At 40.5% G+C, this 20,536-nt stretch overlaps 1 protein-coding gene across 2 annotated transcripts in view; it reads right to left on the bottom strand.

The window, feature by feature from the left end:
• The window catches only part of RYR3 (ryanodine receptor 3), a 563,985-nt gene that overhangs the window by 450,761 nt on the left and 92,688 nt on the right, over positions 1 to 20,536 (bottom strand). The window lies entirely within an intron of this gene.

The raw sequence follows: 20,536 nt of genomic DNA, 5'->3' as shown, positions 1-20,536 counted from the left end.
CCACCGCGCCTCCAGGGAAGCCCCAGCACAACCAAATTTTTGTGACCTAATTCTGACTCAGATCCCCAACTTTCTGACTGTGAGGTTGCCAGACACCATTCCCTGAGTCCACTACTTATGTTCTTGACAGTTAAGATATTACAAAGTCACAAATTCTTCTCACTGCTGCTACACTAACATCTAGTACACCTGATAACAAACGCTGTGGATGAATGGCCACCTTGACAATTTGTGTTTTTTTTTTAACGTCTTTATTGGAGTATAATTGCTTTACAATGGTGTGTTAGTTTCTGCTTTATAACACAGTGAATCAGCTATACATATACATATATCCCCATATCTTTTTTTAAATACATCTTTATTGGAGTATAATTGCTTCACAGTGCCGTTAGTTTCTGCTTTATAACAAAGTGAATCAGCTATATGCATACATGTATCGCCATATTCCCTCCCTCTTGAGCCTCCCTTCCACCCTCCCTATCCCACCTCTCTAGGTCACAAAGCACCGAGCTGATCTCCCTGTGCTATGCGGCTGCTTCCCACTAGCTAACTATTTTACATTCGGTAGTGTATATGTGTCGATGCTACTCTCACTTCGCCCCAGCTTCCCCTCCCCGCCCGTGTCCTCAAGTCCATTCACTATGTCTACGTCTTTATTGCTGATAGTTTCTAATAACAAAACCTATCAACTTTGACCACTGACATTTCATGATCTATACACTGTAAAAAAAAAAAAAAAACTTTAAAAAAAGGTAGTTCCTCAGTAGTTTCTGTAAACATTATGTGTTTGTCACATTTTATTTAAAGGTACTGTAAATTTATAAAGGATCATTCTTTTAGGAGTCCTGAGTTGAATATTTTATCATAATGGGACACCAGAGAAAGAGTTTAAATAGATTATATTATTATATAGATATTATATTAGATATACTAGGCTTTTTATAGATCACAAAAATCATATGTATGTTGTTTCCTTCTCAGGGAATATATAAGCTCCAATTCTTCTGCAGACATTATCCCTTACCTTATTTTAGCCGTATCAACAAAATACAACTGGCTTAGTTTCTTGACCAAGGAAATAAAGAGGCTGGTTGGGTTTCAAAGGCTATATAAAGGGGGTTGAAGGAGGAAGGTGCCTCTCTAAGTCTTCTCTCCTGTGGGATGAGGTTTCTATGGGTGAAAGGCAAACATCTCCCCAGGACTCCATACCCAGCTCATCTGTTACCTCACTGATAACAGTGAGCCCTGATATCAGGGCTGGATCCCTCCTACATGCTCATGTATAGTACTGAGAGGCAGGGAGAGGCAGGGGTGGGGTGGGAGGTCTAGGGAGATCCAAAGGCATGGAAAGAGGTTGCTTCTTAGAGTGACCGGCAGTGGCAGCCCCAGATCCTATCTAACACATAGCAGTTTTTGTCTGTCTCATTCTCTTTAAAATATTAATTTGCTGTCAACATACAAAATCCAAAGATTTTATATTATTCCGTAGTTACAGTTTCTCTTGAAACTCTTAGGTCTCGAGTTCTTTCTTGGCAACAACTGGCTGAAGCTGAGTAGCAGGTGTTCCCCGTAGATGGGTCACCTCTTCTCCAGTTTGCCACAGTGCCTAGCACCCCTAGTGTCTCTTACCCTAGCCTGTCTCCCCCCTGTCTCATCTGTCTGGCCATGTGATCACATGGGCTTGAGATCTCTGATCTAGAGAGAGAGGAGGTGAGGAATTGGAACTTGGGATAAAGTCCCATTACTTCACCAAAGAGCAGGTGATGTGGCTCTCAGGTGGGCACAGGCCAGAAGAAGACCACTGAGGTGAAAGCCATGACTATCCCCACCCACAAAGACTGCATATATTTTCCAACTTTTAATCTGAATGAGGGCAGTCCCAACAAAGCCTGTGCATGGCTCTTTTAGTGAGGTGTGCCATTCTGGGTTAGAATACATTCAGCTTTCAGAATTCCCCGAGTGGGCCAACAACTGAATACAGGACCACTTCAGACAACACCCACATCTCTCCAGGCACCGAGGAAAAGCCACGAATCCAAAACATCTGTGTCCCTGAATGACAACACAGGTGGATGGAGTTTCTCACTCACTCACTCAGGCCAGACATCTCCATGGGACAGGCACAGTGGGACAGATAAGAACTCAATTCCAAGGTGAACAGCCCCCAAGATAAATCACTCTGCTAACCAGAGAAGACTTAACAAGTGAGCCCACCAGAGTGAAGCACATCCACGTTCGTCACTGCCTGGAGCAGCCAGATATGATTTCTAGGATGTCTGACAAACGTGGGGCTCCAGCTCCAAAGGAAGGACTTAGCAGATCTCCTGCCTGGGTCACTAGCAGCCTGTCAGTTACTGGGTCTGGCACAGATTCTATCACTAGCTCAAATTTTATGCTCTGCCTGTCTCTCTGGTTTGCCTGTCAGTCATCCAACAGCCTAGCCTGACATTTAGAAATGCCCAGTGTCAAACTGCTTCTGCGCCTTGCGTTATGCAGCCAATGTTAGAGGTAAAAGGGCCCTGGATGGGTTCCATTTTTAAATTTCAAACTATCACAAACAGAGCAGTGCTCCAGGAACTATGGGTAATAAAATATGAAACATAAAAACATCATCTCTGAATTAGAAGTGCCTTCCAATCAGTCCACTGCTTGAGGTACCTGCTCCAGCTAGACCCCCATGTTTGTGAGTAATACGGAAAGCGACACCTTGATGTGTGCACAGCTATGAGGGTGGGCACTAGTTTCTCACAATCAGACTTTAGAACTGCCTTCTTGTTATATCTGAGCAAATTTTGTTTTTCCTCTAAAAATTACCTTGACATCAAAATCCTGGGAAGAACACACGTGACTTTCTAATCTGGTGGTTCTCAAATTTTGGCTTCATAAAATCCCAATGTCAAGGCTGCAGTCCATACCATACCAGTGAAGCCAGAACGTCTGGGACCCAATATTTTTTTTAAATCCCTCATGACTCGTGTTGTACCATATACCAGTCTGGTTCTCCCTACCTTCCAAATTCCAAATTTTTTTTCCATTCATCTCTCAAAATTGGCTTTCAAAATCAATTTCCCTCCCTCTTCTTATTGCCCGAACTGTTGCTACATTATTTGGAAATTAGCTTGACTTGTGAAAAACAGAGTCGGCACATTTTGGTTGGTGGAAGCCCCAGAGATTCAAAGAGTTTTCTATACAGCATCATTTCAGAATCAAATTAGTTTGTGGCCTCAGCCAAGAATCTCATGCAATGAAGGAAAGAATTCTTCCACTGAAATTACAGTTCTCTTCACAGGGTAACACCCCAAAGAGATACTGAGGAAAAAAAAATCAGCTCAGCAGCCAAAGTGACAACTTGTGACTCAATATGATGGAAAAAAACAAAGTGTCTCATAGCCACCTCCCTCCCTGCCCCCAAGCCTAAAAAACAAAAGATCTGAAAGCTGGGCCAACCAAAACCACATGGAAAGTTGACTGTGAAACGTAAATTCTTTCCTTCTCTCTGACCACTGGATTCAGAGTACCAGACGCTCTGATATTCTGATTCTCCCATCTCTCTTTTGGGTTCTGCAGAAAATAGTTTAAACAATGTTGAGTTCTAGTGAGAGCTTTCTGTATTCTGTAATGTCTTGCTTCCTTGCCCACCGTCTCAGCCCATCATAGGGTTGCCACCATGCTAATACAGAGGGCTACTTTGCTCTGCGAAGGCGACACTGCCAGGCAGGGTTAAATGCATGGCCTTACATTCCCCAACATAGGAAAAAAGGATAATAACACTTCAACTGATTTCCCAAGGTCATGGGAAAATGGAGAGGTCACCTGTGCCACACAGGGTGGTACAAAGGCACAAACTTTGGAACCATATAAATATGAGTCTGGTCCCGCCACTTACTAGTTGGGTGACCTTGGGAAACAATGCTTAATTTCTCTGTGTTTCAGATTCTTCATCTGAAACTGGGACAGCAATGTCTAGGTCATGGGGCAGCTAGAAGTGTTAAATGAGATAATATTGATATATCTAACGTTGGGTCAGGCACGTGGTCCTTGCTCAGTAATCCTTGTTCTCTTTCCCTGGGATAGATCAGGAAAGCCAAAAGGAGATGCCATGTGGTGGTCTGAGGATCCAAGATTGTGATTTTCCCTGGTTTGGAATTCAAGCTGATCATCCCACACCAGCATCCAACAGAGGTTCTGAGAGCTACCAAACTGGCAATGTGCCAGGCCTACAATATGGGATGGAGGGTTCCTACTCCAGAGTCCTGCCCAACAATACCCCCATGTTGTTGAATTTTTCTCATCTTGCTCCTCAACTATAATGGGTTTGAGTGGGCTCATTATCAATTTCAATCTAGAACATATAATTGCTTCCTTTCCTATAAATAATAAACATTTTCCTATTTCCACCCCTTATTTTTTAATATGTGGTTCCTTCTCCTCCAATTACCAGAAATGGCATAAAAAACTGTTGCATTTTCACACATGTTACATAATTTCCCAGCATGGTTCCTGTGGTCTTTATAACAACCTTACTGTAGAAATAAAACTGATCCACTGAGGGGAAAGTAAGTCAGTAGGTATGGAGAAAGTCCACTTGATATTTATGTTGATGTTCTGAAAACAAGTAATGATTATGGCCCAATACTCAGTCCTGGGATGTTTCAGTTCCTTGTTAAAGTCAGGTCAGTTATTAGATTCTACCTGATAACATCAACCTAGGAGGACTGTTTCCTAAAAATCTTTAAGCAGTTACAAAACACACTTAAACACTGCAGACAATGTCCCTCTTGATAGATATGGCTCCATGGGACAGAGGTGAGACGGTCCCAGGCACTCATTCAGGGACTCTGAAAGAACTTTCTTCAGCATCTCCAACTCTATAGCCAATATGACGTTCCTATGGCCACAGCTATACATACATCATGTACTAGCTTCTCGTGCAATTCACTGCCCCCACATACTTCTCAAATATATGTGAGCAATGATAGCAATTGCATATATAAAGTTTTATCTTTTTCCTCTCATTTCCACCATAGGACACAATTATAGACGCTCCTTGCTTCAGTTTCATCCAGCTGAATTTCTGACTGTCCCATAAGCTGTTGGTGACCTATCATCGTATGACCTCAACAGCATTCCACTAAGGCTGAGGTCTTGCAATTACAAGCATTTTCTCCTCTTTGCTTAAGGGGCATCCCTAGCCAGAGGAGCCTGCAAGGCCCTCAAGTGGAACAGCCAAGAAGTATTAGGGAGTTAATGATCCAGGGGGTAGCCTTCAAACAAGATAGAAGGAAATTAGTGACTAAATATCCAATTCCTCACTGCTCAGAACAGCTGTGAGGCAAGTTCTACACCATCTCTGAGGCCCCAGCAGGACTGAGTCTCAGTTGCCCATTTGGGTGACCTGCTATTCACCCTGGGTTGCCTCCCCGTCCCTGCCTCACTTCCCCGCACCTAAAAACACTTCTTGAAATAGCCTTCTAAATAAACTACTTGTACTCCAACCTTATCTCAAGATATGCTTGTGATCCACAGAAAGATAGACAAGATGAAAAGGCAGAGGGCTATGTACCAGATGAAGGAACAAGATAAAACCCCAGAAAAACAACTAAATGAAGTGGAGATAGGCAACCTTCCAGAAAAAGAATTCAGAATAATGATAATGAAGATGATCCAGGACCTCAGAAAAAGAATGGAGGCAAAGATCGAGAAGATGCAAGAAATGTTGGACAAAGACCTAGAAGAATTAAAGAACAAACGAACAGAGATGAACAATACAATAACTGAAATGAAAACTACACTAGAAGGAATTGATAGCAGAATAACTGAGGCAGAAGAACAGATAAGTGACCTGGAAGACAGAATGGTAAAATTCACTGCTGCAGAACAGAATAAAGAAAAAAGAATGAAAAGAAAAGAAGACACCCTAAGATACTTCTGGGACAACATTAAACGCAACAACATTTGCATTATAGAAGTCTCAAAGGGAGAGGAGAGAGAGAAAGGACCCAAGAAAATATTTGAAGAGATTATAGTCGAAAACTTCCCTAACATGGGAAAGAAAATAGCCACCCAAGTCCAGGAAGCGCAGAGAGTCCCATACAGGATAAACCCAAGAAGAAACACGCCGAGACACGTAGTAATCAAACTAGCAAAAATTAAAGACAAAGAAAACTTACTGAAAGCAGCAAGGGGAAAATGACAACTAACATACAAGGGAACTCCAATAAGGTTAACAGCTGATTTCTCAGCAGAAACTCTACAAACCAGAAGGGAGTGGCATGATATACTTAAAGTGATGAAAGGGAAGAAACTACAACCAAGATAACTCTAGCCGGCAAGGATCTCATTCAGATTTGATGGAGAAATCAAAAGCTTTACAGACAAGCAAAAGCTAAGAGAATTCAGCACCACCATACCAGCTCCACAACAAATGTGAAAGGAACTTCTCTAAGTGGGAACCACAAGAGAAGAAAAAGGACCTACAGAAACAAACCGAAAACACTTAAGAAAATTGTAATAGGAACACACATATCAATAATTACCCTAAACGTGAATGGATTAAATGCTCCAACCAAAAGACACAGGCTTGCTGAATGGAAACAAAAACAAGACCCATATATATGCTGTCTACAAGAGACCCACTTCAGACCTAGGGACACATTCAGACTGAAAGTGAAGGGATGGAAAAAGATATTCCATGCAAATGAAAATCAAAAGAAAGCTGGAGTAGCTATACTCATATCAGATAAAATAGACTTTAAAATAAAGAATGTTACAAGAGACAAGGAAGGACACTACATAATGATCAGAGGATCATTCCAAGATGAAGACATAACAATTATAAATATATATGCACCCAACATAGGAGCACCTCAATACATAAGGCAACTGCTAACAGCCATAAAAGAGGAAATAGACAGTAAGACAGTAATATTGGGGGACTTTAACACCTCACTTACACCAATGGAGAGATCATGCAAAATAAAAATAAATAAGGAAACAGAAGCTTTAAATGACACAACAGACCAGAAAGACATTCCATCCAAAACTGGCAGATGACACTTTCTTCTCAAGTGCACACGGAACATTCTCTAGGATGGATCACATCTTGGGTCACAAATCAAGCCTCAGTAAATTTAAGAAAATTGAAATCATTTCAAGCATCTTTTCTGACCACAACATTATGAGACTAGAAATGAATTACAGGAAAAAAAAACCTAAAATACACAAACAAGTGGAAACGAAACAATACGTTACTAAATAACCAAGAGATCACTGAAGAAATCAAAGAGTAAATCAAAAAATACCTAGAGACAAATGACAATGAAAACACGACGACCCAAAACCTATGGGATGCAGCAAAAGCAGTTCTAAGGGGAAGTTTATAGCAATACAAGCCTACCTCAAGAAACAAGAAAAATCTCAAGTAAACAATCTAAGCTTACACCTAAAGGAACTAGAGAAAGAAGAACAAACAAAACCCAATGTTAGCAGAAGGAAAGAAATCATAAAGATCAGAGCAGAAATAAATGAAATAGAAAAGAAAGAAAACAACAGCAAAGATCAATAAAACTAAAAGCTGGTTCTTTGAGAAGATAAACAAAATTGATAAACCATTAGCCAGACTCATCAAGAAAAAGAGGGAGAGGCCCCAAATCAATAAAATTAGAAATGAAAAAGGAGAAGTTACAACAGACACTGCAGAAATACAAACCTTCCTAAGAGACTACTACAAGCAACTGTATGCCAATAAAATGGACAACCTGGAAGAAATGGACAAATTCTTAGAAAGATATAACCTTCCAAGACTGAACCAGGAAGAAACAGAAAATATGAACAGACCAATCACAAGTAATGAAATTGAAACCGTGATTAAAAATCTTCCAACAAACAAAAGTCCAGGACAAGATGGCTTCACAGGTGAATTCTATCAAACATTTAGAGAAGAGCTAACACCCATCCTTCTCAAACTCTTCCAAAAAATTGCAGAGGAACACTCCTAAACTCATTCTATGAGGCCACCATCACCCTGATACCAAAACTAGACAAAGATACTACAAAAAAAGAAAATTACAGACCAATATCACTGATGAATATAGATGCAAAAATCCTCAACAAAATACTAGCAAACAGAATCCAACAGCACATTAAAAGGATCATACACCATGATCAAGTGGGATTTATCCCAGGGATGCAAGGATTCTTCAATATATGCAAATCAATCAATGTAATAAGCCATATTAACAAATTGAAGAATAAAAACCATATGATCATTTCAATAGATGCAGAAAAAGCTTTTGACAAAATTCAACACTGATTTATCATAAAAACACTGCAGAAAGTGGCATAGAGGGAACCTACCTCAACATAATAAAGGCCATATATGACAAACCCACAGCAAACATCATTTTCAATGGTGAGAAACTGAAAGCATTTCCTCTAAGATCAGGAATGAGACAAGGATGTCCACTCTCACCACTATTATTCAAAATAGTTTTGCAAGTCCTAGCCACAGCAATCAGAGAAGAAAAAGAAATAAAAGGAATACAAATTGGAAAAGAAAAAGTAAAACTGTCAGTGTTTGCCGATGACATGATACTATACATAGAGAATCCTAAAAATGCCACCAGAAAACTACTAGAGCTAATCAATGAATTTGGCAAAGTTGCAGGATAAAAAGTTAATGCACAGAAATCTCTTGCATTCCTATACACTAATGATGAAAAATCTGAAAGAGGAATTAAGGAAACACTCCCATTTACCACTGCAACAAAAAGAATAAAATACCTAGGAATAAACCTACCTAGGGAGACAAAAGACCTGTATGCAGAAAACTATAAGACACTGATGAAAGAAATTAACGATGATACCAACAGATGGAGAGATATACCATGTTCTTGGATTGGAAGAATCAATATTGTGAAAATGACTATACTAACCAAAGCCATCTACAGATGCAATGCAATCCCTATCAAATTACCAAGGGCATTTTTTACGGAACTAGAACAACAAATCTTAAAATTTGTATGGAGACACAAAAGACCCCGAATAGCCAAAGCAGTCTTGAGGGAAAAAGACAGAGCTGGAGGAATCAGACTCCCTGACTACAGACTATACTATAAAGCTCCAGTAATCAAGACAATATGGTACTGGCACAAAAACAGAAACATAGATCAATGGAAAAAGATAGAAAGCCCAGAGATACACCAACGCACCCATGGTCAACTAATCTATGACAAAGGAGGCAAGGATGTACAATGGAGAAAAGATAGTCTCTTCAATAAGTGGTGCTGGGAATCCTGGACAGCTACATGTAAAAGAATGAAATTAGAGCACTCCCTAGCACCATACACAAAAATAAACTCAAAATGGATTAGAGACCTAAATGTAAGACCAGATACTATAAAACTCTCAGAGGAAAACATAGGAAGAACACTCTTTGACATAAATCACAGCAATATCTTTTTTGATCCACCTCCTAGAGTAATGGAAATAAAAACAAAAATAAACAAACAGGACCTAATGAAACTGAAAAGCTTTTGCACAGCAATGGAAACCATAAACAAGACGAAAAGACAACCCTCAGAATGGGAGAAAATATTTGAAAACAGATCAACAGACAAAGGATTAATCTCCAAAATATATAAACAGCTCATGCAGCTCAGTATTACAACAAGAAACAACCCAATCCAAAAATGGGCAGAAGACCTAAATAGACATTTGTCCAAAGAAGACATACAGATGGCCAAGAAGCCATCTGAAAAGCTGCTCAACATCACTAATTATTAGAGAAATGCAAATCAAAACTACAATGAGATATCACCTCATATCAGTTAGAATGGGCATCATCAGAAAATCTACAAACAATAAATACTGGAGAGGGTGTGGAGAAAAGGGAACCCTCTTGCACTGTTGTTGGGAATGTAGATTGATACAGCTACTCTGGAGAACAGTATGGAGGTTCCTTAAAAAACTAAAAATATAATTACCATATGATCCAGCAATCCCACTACTGGGCATATATCCAGAGAAAACCATAATTCAAAAAGACACATGCACCCCAATGTTCATTGCTGCACTATTTACAATAGCCAGGTCATGGAAGCAACCTAAATGCCCATCAACAGACGAATGGATAAAGAAGTTGTGGTACATATATACAATGGAATATTACTCAGCCTTAAAAAGGAACGAAATTGGGTTATTTGTTGAGACGTGGATGGATCTAGAGACTGTCATACAGAGTGAAGTAACTCAGAAAGAGAAAAACAAATATTGTATATTAATACATATATGTGGAACCTAGAGAAATGGTACAGATGAACCGGTTTGCAGGGTAGAAATTGAGACACAGATGTAGACAGCAAACGTATAGACACCAAGGGGGCTAAGCGGCGGGGGGGTGGGGGTGGGGGTGTGATGAATTGGGCGATTGGGATTGACACGTATACACTGATGTGTATAAAACTGATGACTAATAAGAACCTGCTGTGTAGAAAAATAAATACAATAAAATAAAATTTTAAAAAAGAAGAGATTAATAAGTCCCGGGGGGAAGAAAAAAAAAAAGTATGTTTGTGGCTCAGTCCAACTTGAGACACAGACACATGCAGTGAGACCAAAATGGTTTACCATTACAACCAAACAGTTTCTTCATGCCTTTATTCAACATAAGTTATTTTGAGGGTTTCCTATGTAGCTGGTCCTATCCTGGGTTCTAGGGCTGCAATAGTTACCAAGACAGACACCATCCGTTTCTCATTAAATTTATAGACTAGCAGGGGAGACAGATATCACACAAGGATTTAATTGACAGATGCATAAAGATGAAGTGCAGAACACAAGCAGTATATTTAAGGAGATCTCCCTATGTCTGGGGAAAAGAGTTCCCTTAGGAAGAAGCTTTTAGCCACAGGCTAAAGCATGTGTGGAAGTGAGCAGCGTGAAGACTAGGTGGAATAGCGTCCCAGGCAGAGGAAACAGCACGTATAAAAAGCCTTGAGGCTTAAAGAGACAGCGTTGCAGAGTGAAGGCAAATGTGGCTGGAGCACCTAGAACAGCCTACACCCTCTTCTAATCCCTTGTGAATTATCACATTGGGCAAAGGACCCTAAAGAAACAAAGGACCATTGAATTTCACTTGACAGTTGAAAAGTCAACACACTATTAATTCACTCATCTAATGATTTATCAGTTCTGCCTGTTCGGTCCAGCCCTCAAGAATTTGATTACTTTTTTTTTTAACATTTTTATTGGAGTATAATTGCTTTACAATGTTATTTTAGTTTCTGCTTTATAAAAAAGTGAATCAGCTAAACGTATACATATATCCCCATATCCCTTCCCTCTTGCACCTCCCTCCCATCCTCCCTATCCCATCCCTCTAGGTGGTCACAAAGCACCGAGCTGATCTCCCTGTGCTATGCAGCTGCTTCCCACTAGCTATCTACTTTACATTTGGTAGTGTATATATGTCCATGCCACTCTCTCACTTCGTCCCAGCTTACCGTTCCCCCTCCCCGTGTCCTCAAGTCCATTCCCTACGTCTGTGTTGTTATTCCTGTCCTGCCCCTAGGTTCTTCAGAACCTTTTTTTTTAGATTCCATATATATGCATTACCATACAGTATTTGTTTTTCTCTTTCTGACTTACTTCACTATGTATGACAGACTCTAGGTCTATCCACCTCACTAAAAATAACTCAATTTCGCTTCCTCTTCTGGCTTAGGAATATTCCACTCTATATATGTGCCACACTTTCTTTATCCATTCATCTGTTGATGGACACTTAGGTTGCTTCCATATCTTGGCTATTGTAAATAGTGCTACAATGAACACGGTGCTACATGACTATTTTAGAATTATGGTTTTCTCAAGGTATATGCCCAGTAGTGGGATTGCTGGGTCATATGGTAATTCTCTTTTTAGTTTTTTAAGGAACCTCCATACTGTTCTCCAGAGTGGCTGTATCAATTTACATTCCCACCAACAGTGCAAGAGGGTTCCCTTTTCTCCACACCCTCTTCAGCATTTATTGTTTGTAGATTTTCTGATAACAGCCATTCTGACTAGTGTGAGGTGATACCTTTTTGCAGTTTTAATTTGAATTTCTCTAATGATTAGTGATGTTGAGCATCTTTTCATGTGTTCGTTGGCCATCTTTATGTCTTCTTTTAAGAAATGTTTATTGAGGTCTTATGCCCATTTTTGGATTTGGTTTTTTTTGCTGTTGTTGTTGTTTTACCAGTACACGGGCCTCTCACTGTAGTGGCCTCTCCTGTTGTGGAGCACAGGCTCTGGACGCGCAGCCTCAGCGGCCATGGCTCACGGGCCCAGCCGCTCCACGGCATGTGGGATCTTCCCGGACCGGGGCACGAACCCGCGTCCCCTGCATCGGCAGGCGGACTCTCAACCACTGCGCCACCCGGGAAGCCCTGGATTGGGTTTTTTGTTTCTTTCATATTGAGCTGCATGAGCTGCTTGTAAATTTTGGAGATTAATCCTTTGTCAGTTGCTTCGTTTGCAAATATTTTCTCCCATTCTGAGGGTCCTCTTTTCGTCTTGTTTATGGTTTCATTTGCTGTGCAAAAGCTTTTAAGTTTCATTAGGTCCCACTTGGCTTCTTTTTTGTTTTTATTTCCGTTTCTCTGGTAGGTGGAGCAAAAAGGATCTTGCTACGGTTTACATCAGAGTGTTCTTCCTACGTTTTCCTCTAAGAGTTTGATAGTGTCTGTCCTTACATTTAGGTCTTTAATCCATTTTGAGCTTATTTTTGTGTATGGTGTTAGTGTTCTAATTTCATTCTTTTATATGTAGTTGTACAGTTCTCCCAGCACCATCTACTGAAGAGGTTGTCTTTTCTTCATTGTATATTGTTGCCTCCTTTATCAAAAATAAGGTGACCACATGTGCGTGGGTTTATCTCTGGGCTTTCTATCCTGTTCCATTGATTTATATTTCTGTTTTTGTGCCAGTTCCATACTGTCTTGATTACTGCAGCTTTGTAGTATAGATAGAAGTCAGGGAGCCTGATTCCTCCAGCTCCGTTCTTCTTTCTCAAGGTTGCTTTGGCTATTTGGGGTCTTTTGTGTTTCCATACAAGCTGTGAAATATTTTATTCTAGTTCTGTGAACAATGCCAGTGGTAGTTTGATAAGGACTGCATTGAATCTGTAGATCGGTTTGGGTAGTATAGTCATTTTCACAATGTTGATTCTTCCAATTCAAGAACATGGTATATCTCTCCATCTATTTGTATCATCTTTCATTTCTTTCATCAGTGTCTTATAGTTTTCTGCAACAGGTCTTTTGTCTCCCTAGGTAGGTTTATTCCTAGGTATTTTATTCTTTTTGTGGCAATGGTAAATGGGAGTGTTTTCATCTCTTTCAAATTTTACATCATTAGTGTATACAAATGCAAGAGATTTCTGTGCATTAATTTTGTATCCTGCTACTTTACCAAATTCATTGATTAGCTCTAGGAGTTTTCTGGTAGTGACTTAAGAATTCTCTATTTATAGTGTCATATCGTCTGCAAACAGTGAGAGTTTACTTCTTCTTTTCTGATTTGGATTCCTTTTATTTTTCTTCTCTGATTGCTGTGTCTAAAACTTCCAAAACTATGTGTAATAATAGTGGTGAGAGTGGGCAACTTGTCTTCTTCCTGATCTTAGTGGAAATTGTTTCAGTTTTTCACCAGGAGAACGATGTTGGCAGTGGGTTTGTCATATATGGCCTTTATTATGTTGGTAAGTTCCCTCTATGACTACTTTCTGGAGGGTTTTTTAACCATAAATAGGTGTTGAATTTTGTCAACAGTTTTTCTGCATCTATGGAGATAATCATATGGTTTTTATCTTTCAATTTGTGAATATGGTGTATCACATTGATTGATTTGCGTATATTGAAGAATACTTGCAATCCTGGGATAAACCCCACTTGATCATGGTGTATGATCCTTTTAAATGTGCTGTTGGATTCTGTTTGCTAGTATTTGGTTGAGGATTTTGGCATCTATGTTCATCTGTGATATTGGCCTCTGGTTTTCTTTTTTTGTGACATCTTTGTCTGGTTTTGGTATCGGGGTGATGGTGGCCTCGTAGAATGAGTTTGGGAGTGTTCCTCCCTCTGCTCTACTTTGGAAGAGTTTGAGAAGGATAGGTGTTAGCTCTTCTCTAAATGTTTGATAGAATTCGCCTGTAAAGCCATCTGGTCCTGGGCTTTTGTTTGTTGGAAGATTTTTTTTTTTTTTTTTGCGGTACGCGGGCCTCTCACCATTGTGGCCTCTCCCGTTACAAAGCACAGGCTCCGGACGCGCCGGTCCAGCAGCCATGGCTCACAGGCCCAGCCACTCAGCGGCATGTGGGATCATCCTGGACTGGGGCACGAACCTGTGTCCCCTGCATCGGCAGACGGACTCTCAACCACTGCACCACCAGGGAAGCCCTGTTGGAAGATTTTTAATCACAGTTTCAATTTCAGTGCTTGTGATTGGTCTGTTCATATTTTCTATTTCTCCCTGGTTCAGTCTCAGAACGTTGTGCTTTTCTAAGAATGTGTCCATTTCTTCCAGGTTGAGCATTTTATTGGCATATAGTTGCTTGTAGTAGTCTCTCATGATCCTTTGCATTTCTGCAGTGTCTTCTGTTACTTCTCCTTTTTCATTTCTAATTGTGTTGCTCTGAGTCTTCTCCCTTTTGTTCTTTGAGTCTGGATAATGGTTTACCAATTTTGTTTATCTTCTCAAAGAACAATCTTTTACTTTTATTGATCTTTGCTATCATTTCCTTCATTTCTTTTTCATTTATTTCTGATCTAATCTTTATGAATTCTTTCCTTCTGCTAACTTTGGTTTTTTTCTTCTTCTTTCTCTAATTGTTTTAGGTGTTAGATTAGGTTGTTTATTTCAGATGTTTCTTCTTTCTTGAGGTAAGATTGTATTTCTACGAACTTCCCTCTTAGAACTGCTTTTGCTGCATCCCATAGGTTTTGGGTCATCGTGTTTTCATTGCCATTTGTTTCTAAGTATTTTTGAATTCCTCTTTGACTTCTTCAGCGATCTCTTGGTTATTTAGTAGCATATTGTTTAGCTTCCATGTGTTCGTATTTTTTACAGATTTCTTCCCTGCAATTGATATCTAGTCTCATAGCCTTGTGATCAGATAAGAAACTTGATACGATTTCAATTTTCTTATATTTTCCAAGGCTTAATTTGTGACCCAAAATATGATTTATCTTGGAGAATGTTCCATGAGCACTTGAGAAGAAAGTGTATACTGTTCTTTTGGGATGGGATGTCCTATAAGTATCAATTAAGTCCATCTTGTCTAAAGTGTCATTTAAAGCTTGTGTTTCCTTATTTATTTTCATTTTGGATGATCAGTCCATTGGTGAAAGTGGGGTGTTAAAGTCCCCTACTATGATTGTGTTACTGTCGATTTCCCCTTTATGGCTGTTAGCATTTGCCTTATGTATTGAGGTGCTCCTATGTTGGGTGCAAAAATATTTACAATTGTTATATCTTCTTGGATTGATCCCTTGATCATTATGTAGGTCCTTCTTTGTCTCTTGTAATAGTCTTTGTATTAAAGTTTATTTTCTCTGACAGGAGAATTAGTACTCCAGCTTTCTTTTGATTTCCATTTGTATAGAATATCTTTTTCCATCCCCTCACTTTCAGTCTGTATGTGTCCCTAGGTCTGAAGTGGGTCTCTTGTAGACAGCATATACATGGGTCTTGTATTTGTATATATTCAGCCAGTCTATATTTTTTGGTTGGAACATTTAATCCATTTACATTTAAGGTAATTATCGATATGTATGTTCCTATTACCCGTTTCTCAATTGTTTTGGGTTTGTTTTTGAAGGTCTTTTCCTTCTCTTGTGTTTCCTGCCTAGAGAAGTTCCTTTAGCATTTGTTGTAAAGCTGGTTTGGTGGTGCTGAATTCTCTTAGCTTTTGCTTGTCTGTAAAGGTTGTAATTTCTCCGTCGAATCTGAATGAGACCCTTTCTGGGTAGAGTAATCTTGCTTGTAGGTTTTTCCCTTTCATCACTTTAAATATGTCCTGTCACACCCTTCTGGTCGGCAGAGTTTCTGCTGAAGATCAGCTGTTAACCTCATGGGGATTCCCCTGTATGTTATTTGTTCCTTTTCCCTTGCTGCTTTTAATATTTTTTATTTGTATTTAATTTTTGATAGTTTGATTAGTATGTGTCTTGGTTTGTTTCTTCTTGGATTTATCCTGTATGGGACTCTCTGTGCTTCCTGGGCTTGATTGACTATTTCCTTTCCCATATTAGGGAAGTTTTCAACTATGGTCTTCTCAAATATATTCTCACTCCCTGTCTTTTTCTCTTCTTATTCTGGGACCCCTATAATTCAAATGTTGGTGTGCTTAATGTTTTCCCAGAAGTCTCTGAGACTGTCCTCAATTCCTTTCATTCTTTTTACTTTATTCTGCTCTGTGGTAGTTATTTCTACTATTTTATCTTCCGGGTCACTTATCTGTTCTTCTGCCTAAGTTATTCTGCTATTGATTCCTTCTAGAGAATTTTTAATTTCATTTATTCTGTTGTTCATCATTGTTTATTTGCTCTTTAGTTCCTCTAGGTCCTTGTTAAATGTTTCTTGCATTTTCTCCATTGTATCTCCAAGATTTTGGATCATCTTTACTATCATTACTCTGAATTCTTTTTCAGGTAGACTGCCTATTTCCTCTTCATTTGTTTGGTCTTGTGGGTTTTTACTTTGTTCCTTCATCTGCTGTGTGTTCCTCTGTCTTCTCATTTTGCTTAACTTATTGTGTTTGGGGTCTCCTTTTCACAGGCTGCAGGTTTGTTGTTCCTGTTGTTTTTGGTGTCTCCCCCAGTGAGTAAGGTTGTTTCAGTGGGTTGTATAGGCTTCCTGGTGGAGGGGACTGGTGCCTGTGTTCTGCTGGATGAGGCTGGATCTTGTCTTTCTGGTGGGCAGGACCATGTCCAGTGGTGTGTTTTGGGGTGTCCGTGAGCTTATTATGATTTTAGGCAGCCTCTCTTCTAATGCATAGGGTTGTTTTCCTGTCTTGCTACTTGTTTGGCATCGGGTGTCCAGCACTGGAGCTTGCTGGTGGTTGAGTGGAGCTGGGTCTTAGTGTTGAGACAGAGATCTCTGGGAGAGCTCTCACTGACTGATATTACGTGGGGCCGGGAGGTCTCTGGTGGTCCCATATCCTGAACTCAGCTCTCCCACCTCAGAGGCTCAGGCCTGACACCCAGCCGGAGAACCAAGACCCTGTCTGCCACACGGCTCAGAAGAAAAGGGAAAAAAAGAAGAAAGTAAAAAAATAATAATAATAGTAAAATAAAGTTATTAAAATAAAAAATTTAAAAATATTGTTAAAATTTTAAAAATTAAAATGTAATAAAAAAAAGAGAGATCAACCAAACCAATAAACAAATCCACCCGTGATAACAAGCTCTAAAAACTATATTAAGATAAACATAAAAATCAGAAACTAGTCAGTCACATACAGCAAACCCCAAGTCTACAGTTACTCCCAAAGTCCACCGCCTCAATTTTGGGATTATTCATTGTCTATTCAGCTATTCCATAGATGCAGGGTACGTCAAGTTGACTGTGGAGATTTAATCCACTGTTCCTGAGGCTGCATGGAGACATTTCCCTTTCTCTTCTTTGTTCGCACAGCTCCTGGGGTTCAACTTTGGATCTGGCCCTGCCTCTGCATGTAGGTCGCCCTCTGGTGTCTGTTTTTCGCCCAGAGAGGAGGGGGTTAAAGGAGCGGCTGATTAGGGGGATCTGGTTCACTCAGGCTGGAGGGAGGGAGGGGTATGTGCAGGGTGAGCCTGTGGCAACAGAGGCCAGCATGACGTTGCAACTGGCTGAGGCACGCCATGTGTTCTCCCGGGGAAGTTGTCCCTGGATCACAGGACACTGGCGGGCAGCACAGACTCCTGTGAGGGGAAGTGTGGATAGTGACCTGTGCTTGCACACAGGCTTGTAGGTGGCTGCAGCAACAGTCTTAGCAGTTCATACCCGTCTCTGGTGTCCGTGCTGATAGCTGCAGCTCGCACTTGCCTCTGAAGCTCAGTTAGGCAGTGCTCTGAGTCCCCTCTCCTTGCGCACCCTGAAACTATGGTCTCTTGCCTCTTGGGCACGTCCAGACATTTTCCCGGACTCCCTCCCAGCTAGCTGTGAGGCAATAGCCCCTTCAGGCTGTGTTCATGCAGCCAACCCCAGTCCTCTCCCTGGGATCCGACCTCTGAAGCCTGAGCCTCAGCTCCCAGCCCCCACCCACGGTGGCTGGTGAGCAGACAAAGTCTCTCAGGTTGGTGAGTGCTGGTTGCCTCCGATCCTCTGCACGGGAATCTCTCTGCTTTGCCCTCTGGACCTCTGTTGCTGTGCTCTTCTGCATGGCTCCAAAGCTTCCCCCCTGCCCACCTCACGTCTGTGCCAGTGAAGGGTCTTCGTAGTGTGTGGAAACCTTTTCTCCTTCACAGCTCCCTCCCAGCTCCATCCCTATTATTTTGTCTCTGTTTTTTCTTTTTCTTTTGCCCTACCCAGTTATGTGGGGGAGTTTCTTGCCTTTTGGGAAGTCTGAGGTCTTCTGCCAGCAATCCGTAGATGTTCTGTAGGAGTTGTTCCACATGTAGATGTATTTGTGGGGAGGGAGGTGATCTCCATGTCTTACTCCTCCACCATCTTGAAGCTCCTCGCCTGTATGGCTTAGGCTTCTAAAGATCCATCAAGCATCCACTGCACAGAAGTCTGATTTTTCTCCTGTTGTAATTCACTCAGGAAAGTTTCTAGAGGTCCAGTGGTGTGGGCATGTCAAGGTCTCCCTTTTATAGCCATGAATAAGTTACTGTATCTGGCCCTTCCTTTCCAGTCCTTGCAGATTGGCTCTAGTAGGTCACTCTTCTGACACTCAGCAAGGCTGCTCACTGCTCTAGTCAGCAGCTCATCAGAGCCTATAAATCTTTGATAATTCCACCTGGCAGATATCTTTAACCACGAGTGACACGTTTAGTCCTTTGGGTGTTTTTAGGTTTCTATCCCCTTGGCCACAACTGAGCAGCCTGCTTGAGGATAGTTTTGTTCTCTTCATTTCAATATCCATGTGACTTCTGCGTTTTATTCTTAGAGGACATGAACAGTTCTGTATTTTGAATGTACCTGTAGTACCACTGGTCAGAGAAGATGGTATTACTTGCCAGAAGTACTAGTCTAAAAAGTTCTATGTACTTTTCCAAACAGGGAAGCAGAAAAAATTCTTGGTAGCTCACTGTATCGTAGAGGATGTGTTAAAAAAAAAAAAAGAAAGAAAAAGAAAACTTGATTACTTTTAAACCTCATTTAAAAACATGAAATCTTGAAGTAGTTCAAAAGTTAAGCTGAAAGTATAACCTCAGTGGAGGCACACTGGTTCAGACTGGTTGGACTACTAGTCCTTTCTTAGAAAAAAGTAAATGTGTTTGAGAATTACTCTTAAATCTTTGACCTGGTGGTGGTAGGGGGTGGTTTGGAGAAATGAGAGAAAAGGGGCATGATTAATCTATTTCCTACTGTTTCATGGATCCCAAATATCACCTCCATTTTTGGAGATTCACTCGGATTTGTGGAACTCGGCATATAGTTGTACCCCCGGCTAGGATTTATCACAGCCATGTAGTAAGGATATACAGCTGGATCCTAATAGGAAAAGACACAGGCAGAAAAATCAATGCCAGGCTTCCTTCTGACCTGTCCCTCCTGAGAAAGTGTACACTTGAGAATATTCCTTTCTCTAGCAACTAAAAATGCAATAGTATATAATGTTTTTCTTGGGGATCCCATTAGAGATTTAGCACACAAGGCTTTTACTGGGGTAGGGTCACACAGGCACCCTCTGCCTAGCACATACCACTATCTTAGATTCCCAGAAGCAAGCAGGTGTTTGGCATAATCACATTACGCAGACAGTCTAGGACCAGTGGATCACCCTTATCTCTTAAGGGAATGAGTCAAGTGTGAAATTCTCAAGTGCCAGCCAAAGGCCAGCCTTGCAAGCAGATCCTACTAAAGAAGCCCTTAGGCCTGTTATGTTAACTCTTTTCTGCACGTCTACCACCCCTGTAAATAAGAAATTGTGAAAACAAATAGAACACAATTTCCTCTAATTTCAGCATCATAAGATCAACAGAGAAAGAAAAGTAACTTAATAGGAAGTTTTATAGGAATTCTATTCTGCAGCAGCTTGGTCCTGAGTGGTTTGGAAGCCTAAGTATTAACTAGCTCAGGTGTGGTTTAGGTGCCTCCAGGTATACAGGTATTGATGCCAGTCTTGGCCCAGCCCAACCAAAAGAACAGACCAACCAAAACACTTCTTTTGTAAGTCTCCAATAGAAAACACAAATCACTTAATGAAAGCAATCATTTGCAAAGCATGTTAAAAACTAAGACCATCTCTTCTCCTGTCTCCCAACAGCAAGACTCTGCTTGGAATAAAAGTGCAGATTTCCAGCAATGAAGCCAACTCATCCAGTGACATAAAATCCATTTATGATAA

Source organism: Monodon monoceros, unplaced genomic scaffold, assembly GCF_005190385.1.
Source record: "Monodon monoceros isolate NGI ecotype Baffin Bay Population unplaced genomic scaffold, NGI_Narwhal_1 Super_Scaffold_21, whole genome shotgun sequence".
Lineage (NCBI taxonomy): Eukaryota > Metazoa > Chordata > Mammalia > Artiodactyla > Monodontidae > Monodon > Monodon monoceros.
The sequence above is the reverse complement of the archived record's forward strand: the minus strand, read 5'-3'. Positions and strand labels throughout refer to the sequence as shown.